Source organism: Arvicanthis niloticus, chromosome 23, assembly GCF_011762505.2.
Source record: "Arvicanthis niloticus isolate mArvNil1 chromosome 23, mArvNil1.pat.X, whole genome shotgun sequence".
NCBI classification, from domain to species: Eukaryota; Metazoa; Chordata; class Mammalia; order Rodentia; family Muridae; genus Arvicanthis; species Arvicanthis niloticus.
This window is the reverse complement of record NC_133430.1, coordinates 4,420,069-4,434,537: the sequence shown is the minus strand read 5'-3', so window position 1 is coordinate 4,434,537 and position 14,469 is coordinate 4,420,069. Positions and strand designations below refer to the sequence as shown.

Below are 14,469 nucleotides of genomic sequence, written 5' to 3'. Positions count from 1 at the left end.
AAATACAATCATTATAGTTATAAATATCATTTTCATACATTAATGAGAAATACTCTGCCTGTGTATGAGGGATGTCATACTCAAAGGTAGATTTATTCAAGCATTCATAATGAACAGTGATAGAGTTGGATACAACTGCCTGAAAACATTCTGAATTTTCAGTTCCCTTGGTCACCAACTGCTGCTTTCACTATGGTGATGAAGGAGGCTCCAGAGCCACAACAGTAGGACCAGTTTCCCTCTAAACCCAATGGCTTTCTTTGGTTCAAGAAGTCCTCTGCTTTGGTTTAAGAATTATAATGTCACTCTTATAAGGGACTCATATCATTTTGGCCTGTCCAGATCACCCAGAGCAACCTCAAAACTCAAAACCTGAAGAGAAAATTCATGTCTCCCCCACTTCCCATTCCAGAGCACTTACTTAGACATTGCTTAGTCACTGGACCCCTGGTCCTGTCGTACTGGTTGTCTTCTCTGTGTGGAGGTAAGGCAGGCCCCAGAGTACACTCAGAGAGGAGAATATAGTTTCATTTCCTGAGCTTCAGAGACTTTCCTTTCTTCCAAACCTAATCTAAGCATCTGGTTGTGATTGGGGAAGGCGAAATTAGTTTTTCTATCCACACCAGGAGAAAAGAAGACATTCAACTTCTTCCCTATCAATGATTTATGTCTATTTCTTTACCAGTGACTTGTGTAATTGGAAGACTCAACACCCTCCATATTGAAAATTGATTTAACTTAAGAGGACATAGAATCCACTTTTCAAGAATCATTATTGCAAGGATTAAAAGTGACAGCCAGCCTGACTTAAGATACGTCAGGTCACTCAAGTATATGATGAGTCATCTGAAGGGTTCCTGGAAATGGTCTGTGACACAAATCACATGTTTATTCCCACAGATCTGGACGCTCTGAAAACAGGTGACTTGAAGACATGGATGCGTCTCAATTGTGGAAATTTCTCAGATTGCTAACAAAAGCTGATACTGAGCCAAAGACAAGGATTAAACTTTACTGAAGTGTGATTACTGCTCTTGGGAAAAAAAGACAGTAGAAGAAAATGGAAATATTTCAGGAGATAAGTTGTGGAATGAGTTTTGGAGTTCAGATGCAGTTCCTTATCCTCTGCTCCCTCCTTCTCAGGGTGTCCAGATGTTGCAGCATACCAGACTGGAAGAATGAAGCAGAATTCCTAAAGGGTGTGGTTCTGCAGGGTACCTTCTGGCTGGAATTGAGGACAGGTGGTGTTAGGGAGGGATTCTTGAGAATCTGTGAGATACAGCAATTTTAGAAGAAGGTCTTCTCCAAAGGCCTTCAATGAAATATATCTTTTACATGATCTTAGATAGCTTACATACCTTTATTTGGGATGGGCTTGTAATGCATACATTTTATTCAGGATGAACCAGGGGTATATATGGACCTTGGAGAATGGGAAGAAGTTTTCACAGTAAAAGAAAATCATTGGCTAGAGTTTAAAGTTCTGTAAATACCTCATATGAATTGAGAGGCTTTCCAGGAATCACAGATACTTGCTGTGTTGCTTTTTACAGGGAGCAGGGCAGGCTACTCAATCTTGCCCAAGTTGTGAGTATGGGAGCCCCAGAGAAACAGGAGCCCTGCTGGCAAAGGAAGTCCTCCATTTTGCAATGAGCTCAGAGGAGCTATGTAGTCAAGGTAGACTGCTTTTACTCCCCACACCCTGGACTAGACCTAGCCTGTGGGCCCCCATTCTGCTCTTGGTTCTTCTGAGGCTTCTAGTGGTGCCTGTATGTCTGAGATCCTGAGAACCAGACTGCCCTGGCTTCATCCCAGGTCAGCAGACCCCTGAAATAGCCCTGGACTTCCCATGTCTCAGCCTGTGCTTTCTCAACACTGGGCAGTGCCTAGGAGCTTCTCTAAAGCCTAGCACCCATTTTGGTGCAGTGTGAGGCAAGCACAGTCAAACTCCCCGAGTTCTGCCTCCCAAAGCAGCCATGGACTGTGGAGAGTGGGCTCAGGACCTGCAACCCAGGGGAGCTCCGGTTTGTCCCAGTGTGATTGTCCTTGGCATGATGATGGCAGACTTGCCTGGGAGTGCAGAGAGGCCTTCTACAGGAAACTAGACAGTGACTCTATAGACAATGGCTTTCTCCATGGCTCCTCATGGCAGATTCTGATAAAAAGAGGTAGACCACAGTTTTAAGGCATTGATTGTCATGGCAGAAAGTGGATATGTATAACCATACCCCAATTCTTAGGGTGGGCCTGAAATTAAATACCTTTGGCAAACAGGAATGTCTGGGAAGGAAAGCTTATTTTCTAATCCATCCAGGCCTCTATGTACCTCATTAGCATGGATATTTCTGTCTTGAGCTTAGGTGACTACAGGTCACATCACTTTTTCCTACTTTTTTGGTCTGAAATATTAGGGATGCCTCACCTACATGTGCAAGGACTTGAGGCATTGCCCTTACAGAAATGATGGACACAAGTCTATGGGGTGGGGGGAATGCAGCTAGTGAGAGGGGCTCAGTGCCTGCTAGCATGCAAAGTTCCTGCCTTCCCTATAGGGTCTTTGGGACTTCAAAGTCAACTGAAGACAAGACTACCTGTCAGGTCCACTGTCTATGTCTTTGAGGCAGGGACCATGTCCTTTTTTCTGCACCAGGGCTATGCTGAATAGCAGAGGAGGAATGCAGATGGAAAACAAAAATATCTTTTAGATTTCCTACAAGACTTGTGGTATAGAGTCTCAGCCAGGGAAGCTCAGCTTTGAATATATCAGGTCACATTACTATGCAACCTAGCAAATGAAAGTAAACACTTTTCCACAACTGTACTTTATCCATTCTGCAAATTCATGCTCCCATGTCAAAAAGATAAGTATGGGAATTCCCAAGTAGTTGGATACTGTCAGCTATGAATAATTGATTTTATGATATAGCTAATCCCCTCTATATCAGCACAGGAGGTATGAGAACTTTGGAATAGATTGATATTGAACAGAGGGTCTCCAAAGCCTGAGAAAGGGCCCTGGTGTCTACTCCAAATCTATCCCTTGCAGGCATCACTTAGATGCTCTACTTGCACATGATTAATGACAGAAGAGTTGTAAAATGTTGTCACAGGAACTCTAGAGTCTTGTAAAACACCAATGGCATGTATGCTCAACAGATTAACCGAGTTATACCAAGATAACCAAACATATAAAGTCTATAGCTACTACCAGTCTCATGTTAAGAAGATGTGACAAATTTACTTTAGGGCAAGAACTGTTTCTGATAGTCTCATACTCATTTGAGGTCTTCTTGGAAAGTGAGAGCACCTGAGAAATAGATATCCAATGCCCTGGTGACCCAATAGTTAGACATGGTTCTAGATCAATCTTTCAGTTGGTTCTACAATATGTCATCACACACTTCCAGCAGTCTCCTGGCAAACAACCCCATAAAACCTGTGAATAACTGCCCTGAGGTAGCTAACTTGATCTGGTCTATCATGACTGATTTGACTATTGTCCTGTTAGTGACACAAGGCAATGTATTGTACACAGATGGGAGTAGTTTTGCTGAATCAGGATTAGGTATACAGGATAAATGGTGGCCAAAGATAGGAGTATCTGGCCATAATCTTTAATAAGGGGAACTTTAGTACAACAAGTTTTTTTTTTCCTCAATAACTTCACTGGGGTAAAAGTATATCACCATATACATTGTTATCTTATATGTTTTCCCCATAGCCCTTATATTCATGGTGCTTTGTGCAGAGTAAGAATATTGCTAACATTAGAAGGAAAAGAAATGAAAACTAGAGCAAAAATCTTAGGCATATTGGATACTATCTAGTTACCAAAAAGGATGCCCATTGTCTATTGCAAAGGACAAGAAAGGGTATTTCCCAGAGGACAGGTCTGTCTTAACACCCTTCTAGAATGTGGCTCCAGAACATTTAGGGTCTTTCCAAGACTTGGCAGTTCTACTGGAGCCAAGAATACACCTGGGGGCAAGATTGACTTGGCAAAACATGATCTAGCCAAGCAGGAGACACAAGAATGGTGGATGCTACTGAAGGAAAAACTCATCCTTTCCTAGCGACTTGGAAGTTGACTTGTTAAGGATCTCCACCAAACCACTGATCTAGAGACCAGGAGAACTGCCAAACTTCTCAGACACTGGCATGAAGTACATAATTTGGAAAGCCTGGCTATAGATACAGCTTTTAGATGTCACATCTGTGCTCAGGTAAGCCCTCAAAAAACAAAACAAAACAAAACAAAAACAAAAACAAAACAATCTTATAAGAGAACTGGACTAAAGGAAATAGACTTTCCTGGAAAAAGGACTTGCAATTTTAGGTATAAATATTTGCTGATGTGTAGTCACATATTCAGGAGACAGAGGCCTACCACACCCATAAAGAAACTGCTCTCATATTTATAAAAAAAATTCTTCAGGAAATAATTCCTAGATTAAGTCTGCCTCTGGTTTCTAGGTCAAACAGTGACTTTGTTTTCATAGTCAAATGTCTCAATATGACACATGTCATAAAAATATTAAATATTAGATGGAAATTCCATTGGGCACATAGGCTACTTCATTCAGATCGGGAAGGAACGATCAACAGAACCCTTCCGGCAGTGGTTTTCAAACTTTATAATGCTGCCACCTTTAACCATAAGATTATTTTCACTACGACTTCATAACTCTTACTTAATTTTTGCTACTGTGGTGATTAAAATGTAAAACTTTGATATGACAGAAACTCCTGAGTTAACACAGTGAAAGAATCATTCAACCCCCCCACCCAACTGGTCATGAAAAAAAATTAGAAACATTGCAGCAGACTCCAAACAAAATTAATAATGGAAACTGGTACAAAGATGAACCAATTGCCTTTCCTTTTCCCTGCTCAAGACCCAATGCACTTATTACCTAGAGGGAATTACTCCTTCTTAATTATGTCTGGGAGATGACCTTCTTTGCTTTCCAAACTGAGATATTCCTGAGAGAGAAATGTCTAATCAGTCCCTACCCAAGTCCTTTCAGACTTTGTTGGAAGCTATCCAGGACACTGGGGCTGTGAAGTGAAACCTGTTATCTTTCACCTCTAAACCCATCCAGCAATTTCAGTGAGGAGAATTATTTAGATAAAAAGGATCCCTCCTCAGATCCTGGATCCTGTCTGGAATCAACATTGCTGTGGTCAAAGAAAGAAAGGAAACTAGACATAGATAGGATCATTGGTATTAATCTTTGCTTATCTGCTTCTCATGGCAGACTACTTTATTTTATAGATTATTAGGACCAAGGATTATGCTAACAGTGGGACCTGATTGGTACACTGCCCTCAATTATGTCTGCAACAATTCCTGCAGTGTTTCTGACCTTTATGTATTCTGTGCACCCCCTACTGGTTCATGGTGCTGTTGCAGGGGGTTTTTGTCTGGGTTCCCACTGGTAGTCTCCCACTGTGTACAGTAATAAATGCCAGTGTCTTCTGCTCTTATGCTGTTCATTTGGAGATAGACATGACCTTTGGAATCATCTCTTGACATGGTGAATCTGCCTTTCACAGATCCAGCATAGTGTGTTGCATAATTATTAGCTTTGTTTTCAACTTCAGCAACCCATTTCAGTCCCCTTCCTGGAGCCTGGCGGACCCAATGCATCCAGTAGTCACTAAAAGTGAATCCTGAAGCTGCACAGGAGAGTATCAGGGAACTTCCAGGCTGCATCCAGCCTCCCCCGGACTCCCCCAGCTTTACCTCACACTGGACACCTGCAAAGACAGAGAATCCTCTTAGCAAACTGTCACAAATATTCAATGTCCCTCTTACATAACCCACACACTTCATTTATTTATAAACTACCTTTTGAAAGAGCAAGAAGTAAAATCCAGGTCAGCCCCAACTCCATGTTGAATGTTCTGTGTTCAACTCTGATCACAGAATGGAAAGACCTGTGAGTCTAGAACTGTGTGCCTCTCTCAGAGCTGAAGGATCAGGGGTAGTATTCATGAGCAGAAGGAAACATTATTTGCATGTTTTGCTGATATATTATGACCTCAGTTGTGGAAAATTTAGAGTAGTCAATTAAGAGTGCAGATGATGATTGAGATTAAATAAAGGCTAAAGTGGCACTTATGGCATGAATGTTTTCTCTATTGTACTGAGGACTGAGATAAGTTAATAGAGAAGATTTTTGTATGTCAGAAACTGCATGTTCATTCCCAGACCCCACAAATAAGATAATGGTAAGATCAAGGGAATCATATATTTAAGTTATTCTTGTGCTATATTAAACACTGTCTATAAAAGAACAAAGAAAGGAGATATTTAGAAAAATAGAAAGATGTAGTATGAATTCATATTTATAAATATGACTATATTTTACAACCTAAGTTTTTAATTCTGTGGAAAGAAAAACTCCACAACTGTCTTGCCAGAAATTATTAAATACATTTTAAATATTGGGACATAAGGAATATGATAATATAAGGAATGTTCTATACAGATCAGTGAGTAATGAATGCATTAGCTAAATATGGATGAGGTCATAGCAGAGTAGTATAGTATAGCATACATAAAGCTCAAAGTTTGGTTGTAAAAATTAAAAGAGCTTCTATATATATTATATATTATTTTATTAAAATATAATATATGCATATATAATGCATAAATATATTGTATATTATATATAAATATATAATATACAATATATTTATATAAGTTTATATTATATATATTTTATTTTATATTACATATATTTATAAACATAAATCAACCAAATAGAAACAAAAAAAAATGTACGAAGAATCAATAAAACCAAGAACTGGTTTTTTGACAAAAACAACAAGATAGATAAACCCATAGCAAGACAAACCAGAGGGCGCAGAGACAGTATCCAAATTAATAAAATTAGAACTGAAAAGGGAGAAATAACAACAGAAACTGAGGAAATTTAAAAAAATCACCATGTCCTACTACAAAAGCTTATACTCAACAAAACTGGAAAATCTGGATGAAATGGACAATTTTCTAGACAGATACCAGGTACCAAAGTTAAATCAGGAGCAGATAAACCATCTAAATAGTCTCATAGCCCTAAAGAAAAAGCAGCAGTCATTAAAAGTCTTCCCACCAAAACAAGCCCAGGACCAGATAGTTTTAGTGACAAGCTCTATCAGACCTTCAAAGAAGACCTAATACCAATTCTCTTCAAACTATTCCACAAAATAGAAACAAAATAAACACTACTCAATATGTTTTATGAAGCCACAATTATGCTCATACCTAAACCTCACAAAGACCCAACAAAGAAAGAGAACCTCAGACCAATCTCCCTTATGAATATCAATGTAAAAATACTCAAAAAATTCTTGCAAACCGAATCCAAGAGCACATCATAACAATTATCCATCATGATCAAGTAGGCTTTATACCAGAAATGCAGGGATGATTCAATATTTTGAAATCCATCAATGTAATCTACTATATAATCAAACTCAAAGAAAAAAAAAAACACATGATCATCTCACTAGATGCTGAGAAACCATTTAACAAAATTCAACATCCCTTCATGGTAAAAGTTTTGGAAAGATTAGTAATTCAAGGCCCATACCTAAACATAGTAAAAAGCAATAAACAGCAACCAGTATCCAACATCAAACTAAATGGAGAGAAACTTGAAACAATCCTACTAAAATCAGGGACTAGACAAAGCTACTCACTCTCACTCTACCTATTCAAAATACTATCAGAAGTCCTATCTAGAGCAATTAGACAACAAAAAGAGGTCTAAGGGATACAAATAGGAAAACAAGAAGTCAAAATATCACTATTTGCAGATGATTCAATAGTATACTTAAATGACCCCAAAACTTCCACTAGAAAACACCTAAACCTAATAAACAACTTCAGCAAAGTAGCTGGTTATAAAATCAACTCAAACAAATTAGTAGCCTTCCACTACTCAAAAGATAAACAGGCTGAGAAAGAAATTAGGATAACGACACCCTTCACAATACTGACAAATAGTATGAAATACCTTGGTGTGAATCTAACCAAACAAGTGAAAGATCTGTATGACAAGAACTTCAAGTCTCTAAAAAAAGAAATCAAAGAAGATTTCAGAAGATGGACAGATCTCACATGTCCATGAATTGGCAAGCTTAATACAGTGAAAATGGCCATCTTGCAGAAAGCAATCTGTAAATTCAATGCAATACCAATTAAAATCCGAACTCAATTCTTCAGAGTTAGAAAGAAAATTTCTCAAATTCATTAGGAATAACAAAAATCCAGGATAGCAAAAACTATTCTCAACAATAAAAGAACTTCTGGAAGAATCACCATCCCTGACCTCAAGCTGTACTACAGAGCAATAGTGATAAAAACTGCATGGTGTTGGTACAGAGACAGGCAGGAAGATCACTGGAATAGAATTGAAGATCCAGAAATGAACCCACACACCTATGGTCACTTGATCTTTGACAAAGAAGCTAAAACTGTCCAGTGAAAAAACAGACAGCATTTTCAACTGGTTATGGTTCAACTGGAGGTCAGCATGGAGAAGAATGCAAATTGATCCATTCTTATCTCCTTGTACAAACCTCAAGTCCAAGTGGAGTAAGGTCCTTCACATAAAACCAGATACATTGAAAGTAATAGAAGAGAAGATGGGGAAAAACCTTGAATACTTGGGCACAGGGTGAACATTCCTTAAAAGAACACCAATGGCTTATGCTTTAAGATCAAGAATTGACAAATTGCAAAGCTTCTATAAGGCAAAGAACACTGTCAATAGGACAAAATGGCAACCACCAGATTGGGGAAAGATCTTTACCAATCCCATATCCAATAGAGGGCTAATATCCAATATATACAAAGAACTCAAGAAATTAGGTTCCAGATAACCAAATAAATGTATTAAAAATGGGTTACAAAGCTGAACAAAAAGTTCTCAACTGAGGAAACTTGAATGGCCAAGAAGTACCTAAAGAAATGTTCAGCATCCTTAGTCATCAGGGAAATGCAAATCAAAACAACACAGATTTCACCTCACACCAGTCAGAATGGCTAAGATCAAATCAGGTGATAATAGGTGCTGGCAAGGATTTGGAGAAAGTGAAACACTCCCCCATTGTTGGTGGGCTTGCAAGATGGTGCAACCACTCTGGAAATCAGGCTGGTGGTTTTTTTACTATATGGGTTTTATGAAAAAAATAATTGAATGGTACTTTTAAACAACTTATAAGGGTTATACTTATGTGGATATACTTTATGATGAAAATGTCTCCTACATTCTAGAAGACTGATCCTTTTGCTGTACCAAACAGAGTGAAACATGCACTTTGAAATCACTTAAGATTTATTCTTCTCTTCAACATTCCTATAAGAAAATATTGTAATAACTAACATTACTTACCTTAGAATCCCATGTAGTCAACATTTACAATAAAATATAATGCACAGCTCTGGACCTAAATTATGTGCTCTTCTATGCTCCTGATTCTAGATTAATGTATATGCCTGTATGTGTATTATAATAGTCATTTGCTAAAAAAAAAACATAAAAGTATGAATAAATCTGATAAAATGAAAACCCAGAATAGTTGAAGATAACATACATATATTGATAAAAAATGTTTGTTTTGAGAGTTGGCATGTCCCATTAATTTACCTTTTCACTTTACATCCAGACAACAGTTCCTCTCTCTTTCCATTTTCCCCCTCCTCTCTTCTCATAAAGCTTCTTCCTCCATTCTATTCACTTATGGAAAGGGAGAAATCACCTCCTGGGTACCACCTGATCATGGCCCTTCAAGTCACTTCAGGACCAGGCACCACTGAGACCAAACAAGGGAGCCAAGTTAGGGAATAGGATACACAGGCAGGTTACAGAATCAGCATACACACCCATCCCAGGTGTTGGGGGACCTGCATGAAAACCAAGCTCCACATCTGCTGTGTATGTGTGTGTGTGGGGGGGGGTAAATACAACCCTTGTATGTTCTTTAGTTGGTTGTTCAGTATCTGAGTCCCCCCAGGTGTCCAGGTTATTTGACTCTATTGCTCTACTTGTAGAGTCCCTATCCTCTTCATACTCATTAATTCTCCCCCCTTCTCTTCAACCAGACTTCCCAAGCTCCATCTAATGTTTGGTGTGTATCTCTGCATCTGTTTTGGTCAGCTTCTTTGAAGCACTTCTCAGAGAACAGTTATGCTTGGCTCCTGTCTGTGAATTCAGGCTGACAGAGCTTTTCATGACTTGATTGATTAAAAACACTAAGCTATAAAAAGACAGATAGACAATACAAAAGTTCCTGCTACCATGTTTATCAGCTTACGAAAATGCAAATTTTAACTGTACAAAACCTGATTCTGAAATTGCTAACCTTCCATAAATGATTGATGATTTCATAACAGGATGACAAATGTTGTCACAGAGGAGCACAAAACTTGGATTCTGCCTGTATCCTTGTGCATTCCATGTGTTTCAAATATAGCAGAAAAGACCATTTATTAAAACAATGTAAACACAACTTACTATTCAGCTTCAAGGTAAGAACACCTCCTTCTAAAATACCTGGAAATTTTAAAATTAATTTTCAGTGGTCAAGTTGATGTTCATCTATATCTGGTGACAAACACAATCCAATTTCAGGGAAAAAAGGCAAGGAACATGCAGGGCTGCTGATGACAGGATTGGCCCTCTTACATCCCAAGTTCAGAATACCACTCATCTGGCCCAAATGCTATCTGAACAGGAACCTAGCTTGTTGTCAAAGTGGCAGAGTCTACACCCTGAGGACTCCAAGAGCATGGTATGCAGCTCCATTTCTAATCATAAAACAATAAGACATTAATTTACTAATATTGATAGAAATTAATGACCAGATATATCTATAACTAAAAAAAAAAAATTAGACTTAATAGAAGAGATAAAGTGACTCCCCACAGACCTATGAAAATCCTTTTCAACAAACTGCCTTTGTTTGCTTCAGGTAAATCAAATTGGACTGTGAAAGGGGTTTTGTTTGCTCAGGTTTTGTTGATGTGCATTTAATGGCCAAATACTTTTTATAGTTTGTTCACGCAATTGGTCCAGTTTCTTAGGCTTTAAAGATATTTACACAATAATGCATTGACACAGTTTATCCTTTTTTGCTTTATTAAAGAAGTGTGTTAATGGAAGGGATCACTGATAAAATTTGTAGACAGCAATATCCTGAATCAATATTCCTTCTTTCTCAAATAGTTTTTTGAAAAGTTTACAAAGACCATGTAAGACTGTGAAATGATAGATAAAGCTCTTGCTCTTTCTGAGCAAGTGTTCTCTGTAATCCCATTCAGAGAGAAGCATCTGCTTCTCTGGGTTGTCTGACACACTAAGGATGTGGTCACAACACTGTGTAATAGTAATAGTAATAGACGGCAGAGTCCTCAGATGTCAGGCTGCTGAGCTCCATGTAGGCTGTGCTGGAGTATTGGTCTGCAGTCAGTGCAGCCTTGCCCGTGAGCTTCTGAGCATAGTCAGTAACACCACTTCCAGGAAGAATTCTTCCAATCCACTCCAGGCAATTTCCAGTTTTCTGCTTCACCCAGTCCACGTAGGAGCTGGTGAAGGTAGAGCCAGAAGCCTTGGAAGACACCTTCACTGAGGGTCCAGGCCTTAGCACCTCAGCCCCAGACTGCTGCAGCTGGACTTGGGAGTGGGCACCTTTGGAGAGAACAGCAGAGTGAGTGAGAGTACTACCTGAATGAATGTTCTATTTTGAAATCAGAACTTGGGAACACTTACCTTCAACTGCTGCTTCCAGCAAGAATATGATCAAGCACCATTTCATGGTGAGAACCTTGTGTGCTCAGCGACTGTTGAGGCGACAGTGATCACAGGTTGTTCTTTGGCGTGTTTATTCCTGTATGTAACACCCAAAGACTCACATGATTTACATATTCATGAGTGAACCTCATGCTGATGTAAAGTAGTGTAGCTGTAGATAAAGGGGACAGTGGACACCTCTGTCAGGTAGCAGGATGCTTAGGACCAAATCTTAATCCTGACTGAGAAAGTATTCTTTCCTGAGACATGTGTAAATCCTGTGGATGTAATATCAAAGTCTAATCTCTCATTTTAAACATATATTGCCAACCTGAGATATTTTTTCCTCTTGGTGAAAACAAATGATTTTCAGGTGGTAGTTGTGATGAGAATAATAGTTAATAGATATTTCAAAAAGTCTTAACTTATGAGAATTTGCAATCTTCTTTCATATACATAAAAATAATAATGGATTTTCCAGCAGGTTGTCTACTAAAATGTTAAATACCCACATGAAATTCATATGGCTCAAAAATATGTGTACACAAATAGTTATTCATGCAGAATTTTCTACAAGAATTAAACTATAGAAGCAAACTACATAACTTTCAGGAAATCATTTCATAAAGGAAACAGTGTATAAATAATATAACCTATATTTTTTATCTATAAGAAACAAGTAATGTATCACTTTTAGGAAAATGGATGCATTTGATGAAAACATAATTAAGTAAATTGAGACTGTCTCAGAAACACAGATATTGTGTGAGAATCTAATTTGTAGTTCTTCAATATTACATAGCTAGATACAAATGTATAGTGATGTAGAAATAAAACTAACTGAATGAAAGTACCAAATTGGGGGTTGAAGACATGGTTTAGTGGTTAAGAGCACTGAATGTTCTTCCAGAGGTCCTGAGTTCAATTTCCAGCAATCATATGGTGGCTCATGACCATTGGTAATGGAATCTGATACCTTTTCCTTGTCTGTCTGAAGACATCTACAATGTATTCACACACACACACACACACACACATATATATATAATTAAAAAAGAAAAAATGTTAAATAGTAATGGTAGAAGCAAGAATAGGGTACACTGCAGGTTACTTAAGTACAGTGTAATATATGTATATATACACACATATACATATATATACATGTATATTATAATATATGTCTATATAAGTCTAATTATTGCTATCCATTTGAATATGGGTGGTTGCTATCCATATGCATGTTGGTGGATGTAAATTAGTAGTTCATAGGCAACTTCCAAGTGAACACTCCAAACAAAGGTGATTCTGAACTCCACAGCAGTCATCCAATGTCAGTAGTTCCTCAGCTTGTTATGGACCCTTGGGAGTTGTTGTTCCATGTTTGAATTTTTAAGGATAATGTTTGTTTAGTACTAGGGGCAGGTCACACATATATTAAATTCCACATATGACTCCTCACAGGACAACTTATGGATCCCAGGACTCTTCTACAATCTAGGTCTAAGGTATCAAACTGATATTGCGAAGTATATATCTTTACTGCTTGGTTATTGTACAGACTCTCATGCTATCATTTTGTAATATGACTCCATTTGTTTAGGCCTCATTCTGTTAAATACAGCTGCTGTGAATTCATGTGCTCAATGTTCATGTCAAGCACTGAGATGACATTTCATGTTTATCCACATTCTCGATCTTATGTTTGTTCTATTTCTTCTTTTGTGATGGTCCTTGAGTATTGTGGGGAGTCTGATATAGATGACTAATCTGTGGCTGAGTACACTGTCAATCATTCTCAGCACTTTTACAGTCGTGGATGTTTGCATAAGTCATTACACACTGCACACATGAACATCTGTGATCAAGGTTGAGAGCATCACTAATCTATTTTATGAACATAAATATTTATTATACAGATTTACAAGTTGACCATTAACAATACACCTAGTATCTACTAGGTCCTGTATCATCTCTAGCCTTGGGCCTTGGCAATGTTTCCACGGATGAAATGTTTTCTATGGAGAAGGCCACAAGTAAAATTAGGAAGAATTTGACCACTGCATATCAATCAGGCACCAGTGGGTACATTTTCCCTAAAGGCTAATATTACAAACTACAAAGTCTGGTGTTGCATAAGATAATTGATGTCTTTTCTCTCCCTAAAGATTGCATAACATTAGGAATCATAGCCAGCAGGGAAAATTTGCTGTTCAGTTCAATGTTGGTTTATATATGCCCTGCAACAAAAGTTCTTAGCTTTCTTGAAAATGCAGATTAAAACAATGTTAAGGTTTGATTTTTGCACCAGATACAATAACCATCAAGAAAACAAATAACAACAAATTCTGGCATGAATGTGGGGAAAGAGAAATCCTTATTTACTGATGATGTGAGGGTAACCTATCGTAGTGACTTTGGAAAGTAGGTTTGTAGATTTCTTTAGCAACTAAGACACAGTACTGTGATATGTCCCAAGTATATACCTCCAAATCATATAGTTAAATGTCTACTCATATTTTACAGAGAAACTTACACATCCATTTTTCTTGATGCTCTATTCACAAGTAGAATCAATTTGGATGTCTAACTACATACTAATGGAAATTAATGTGGAAAATATCGACAAATAAATATTGCTCAGTGTAAAAAACATGAATTATGAAAT

The 14,469-nt window shown here is 37.9% G+C and overlaps 1 pseudogene; it reads right to left on the bottom strand.

The window, feature by feature from the left end:
- Window positions 1-11,382: 11,382 nt before the first annotated feature.
- Window positions 11,383-11,829, bottom strand: LOC143437169 (Ig heavy chain V region 3 pseudogene; annotated as a pseudogene).
- Between the last annotated feature and the right edge of the window lie 2,640 nt (window positions 11,830-14,469).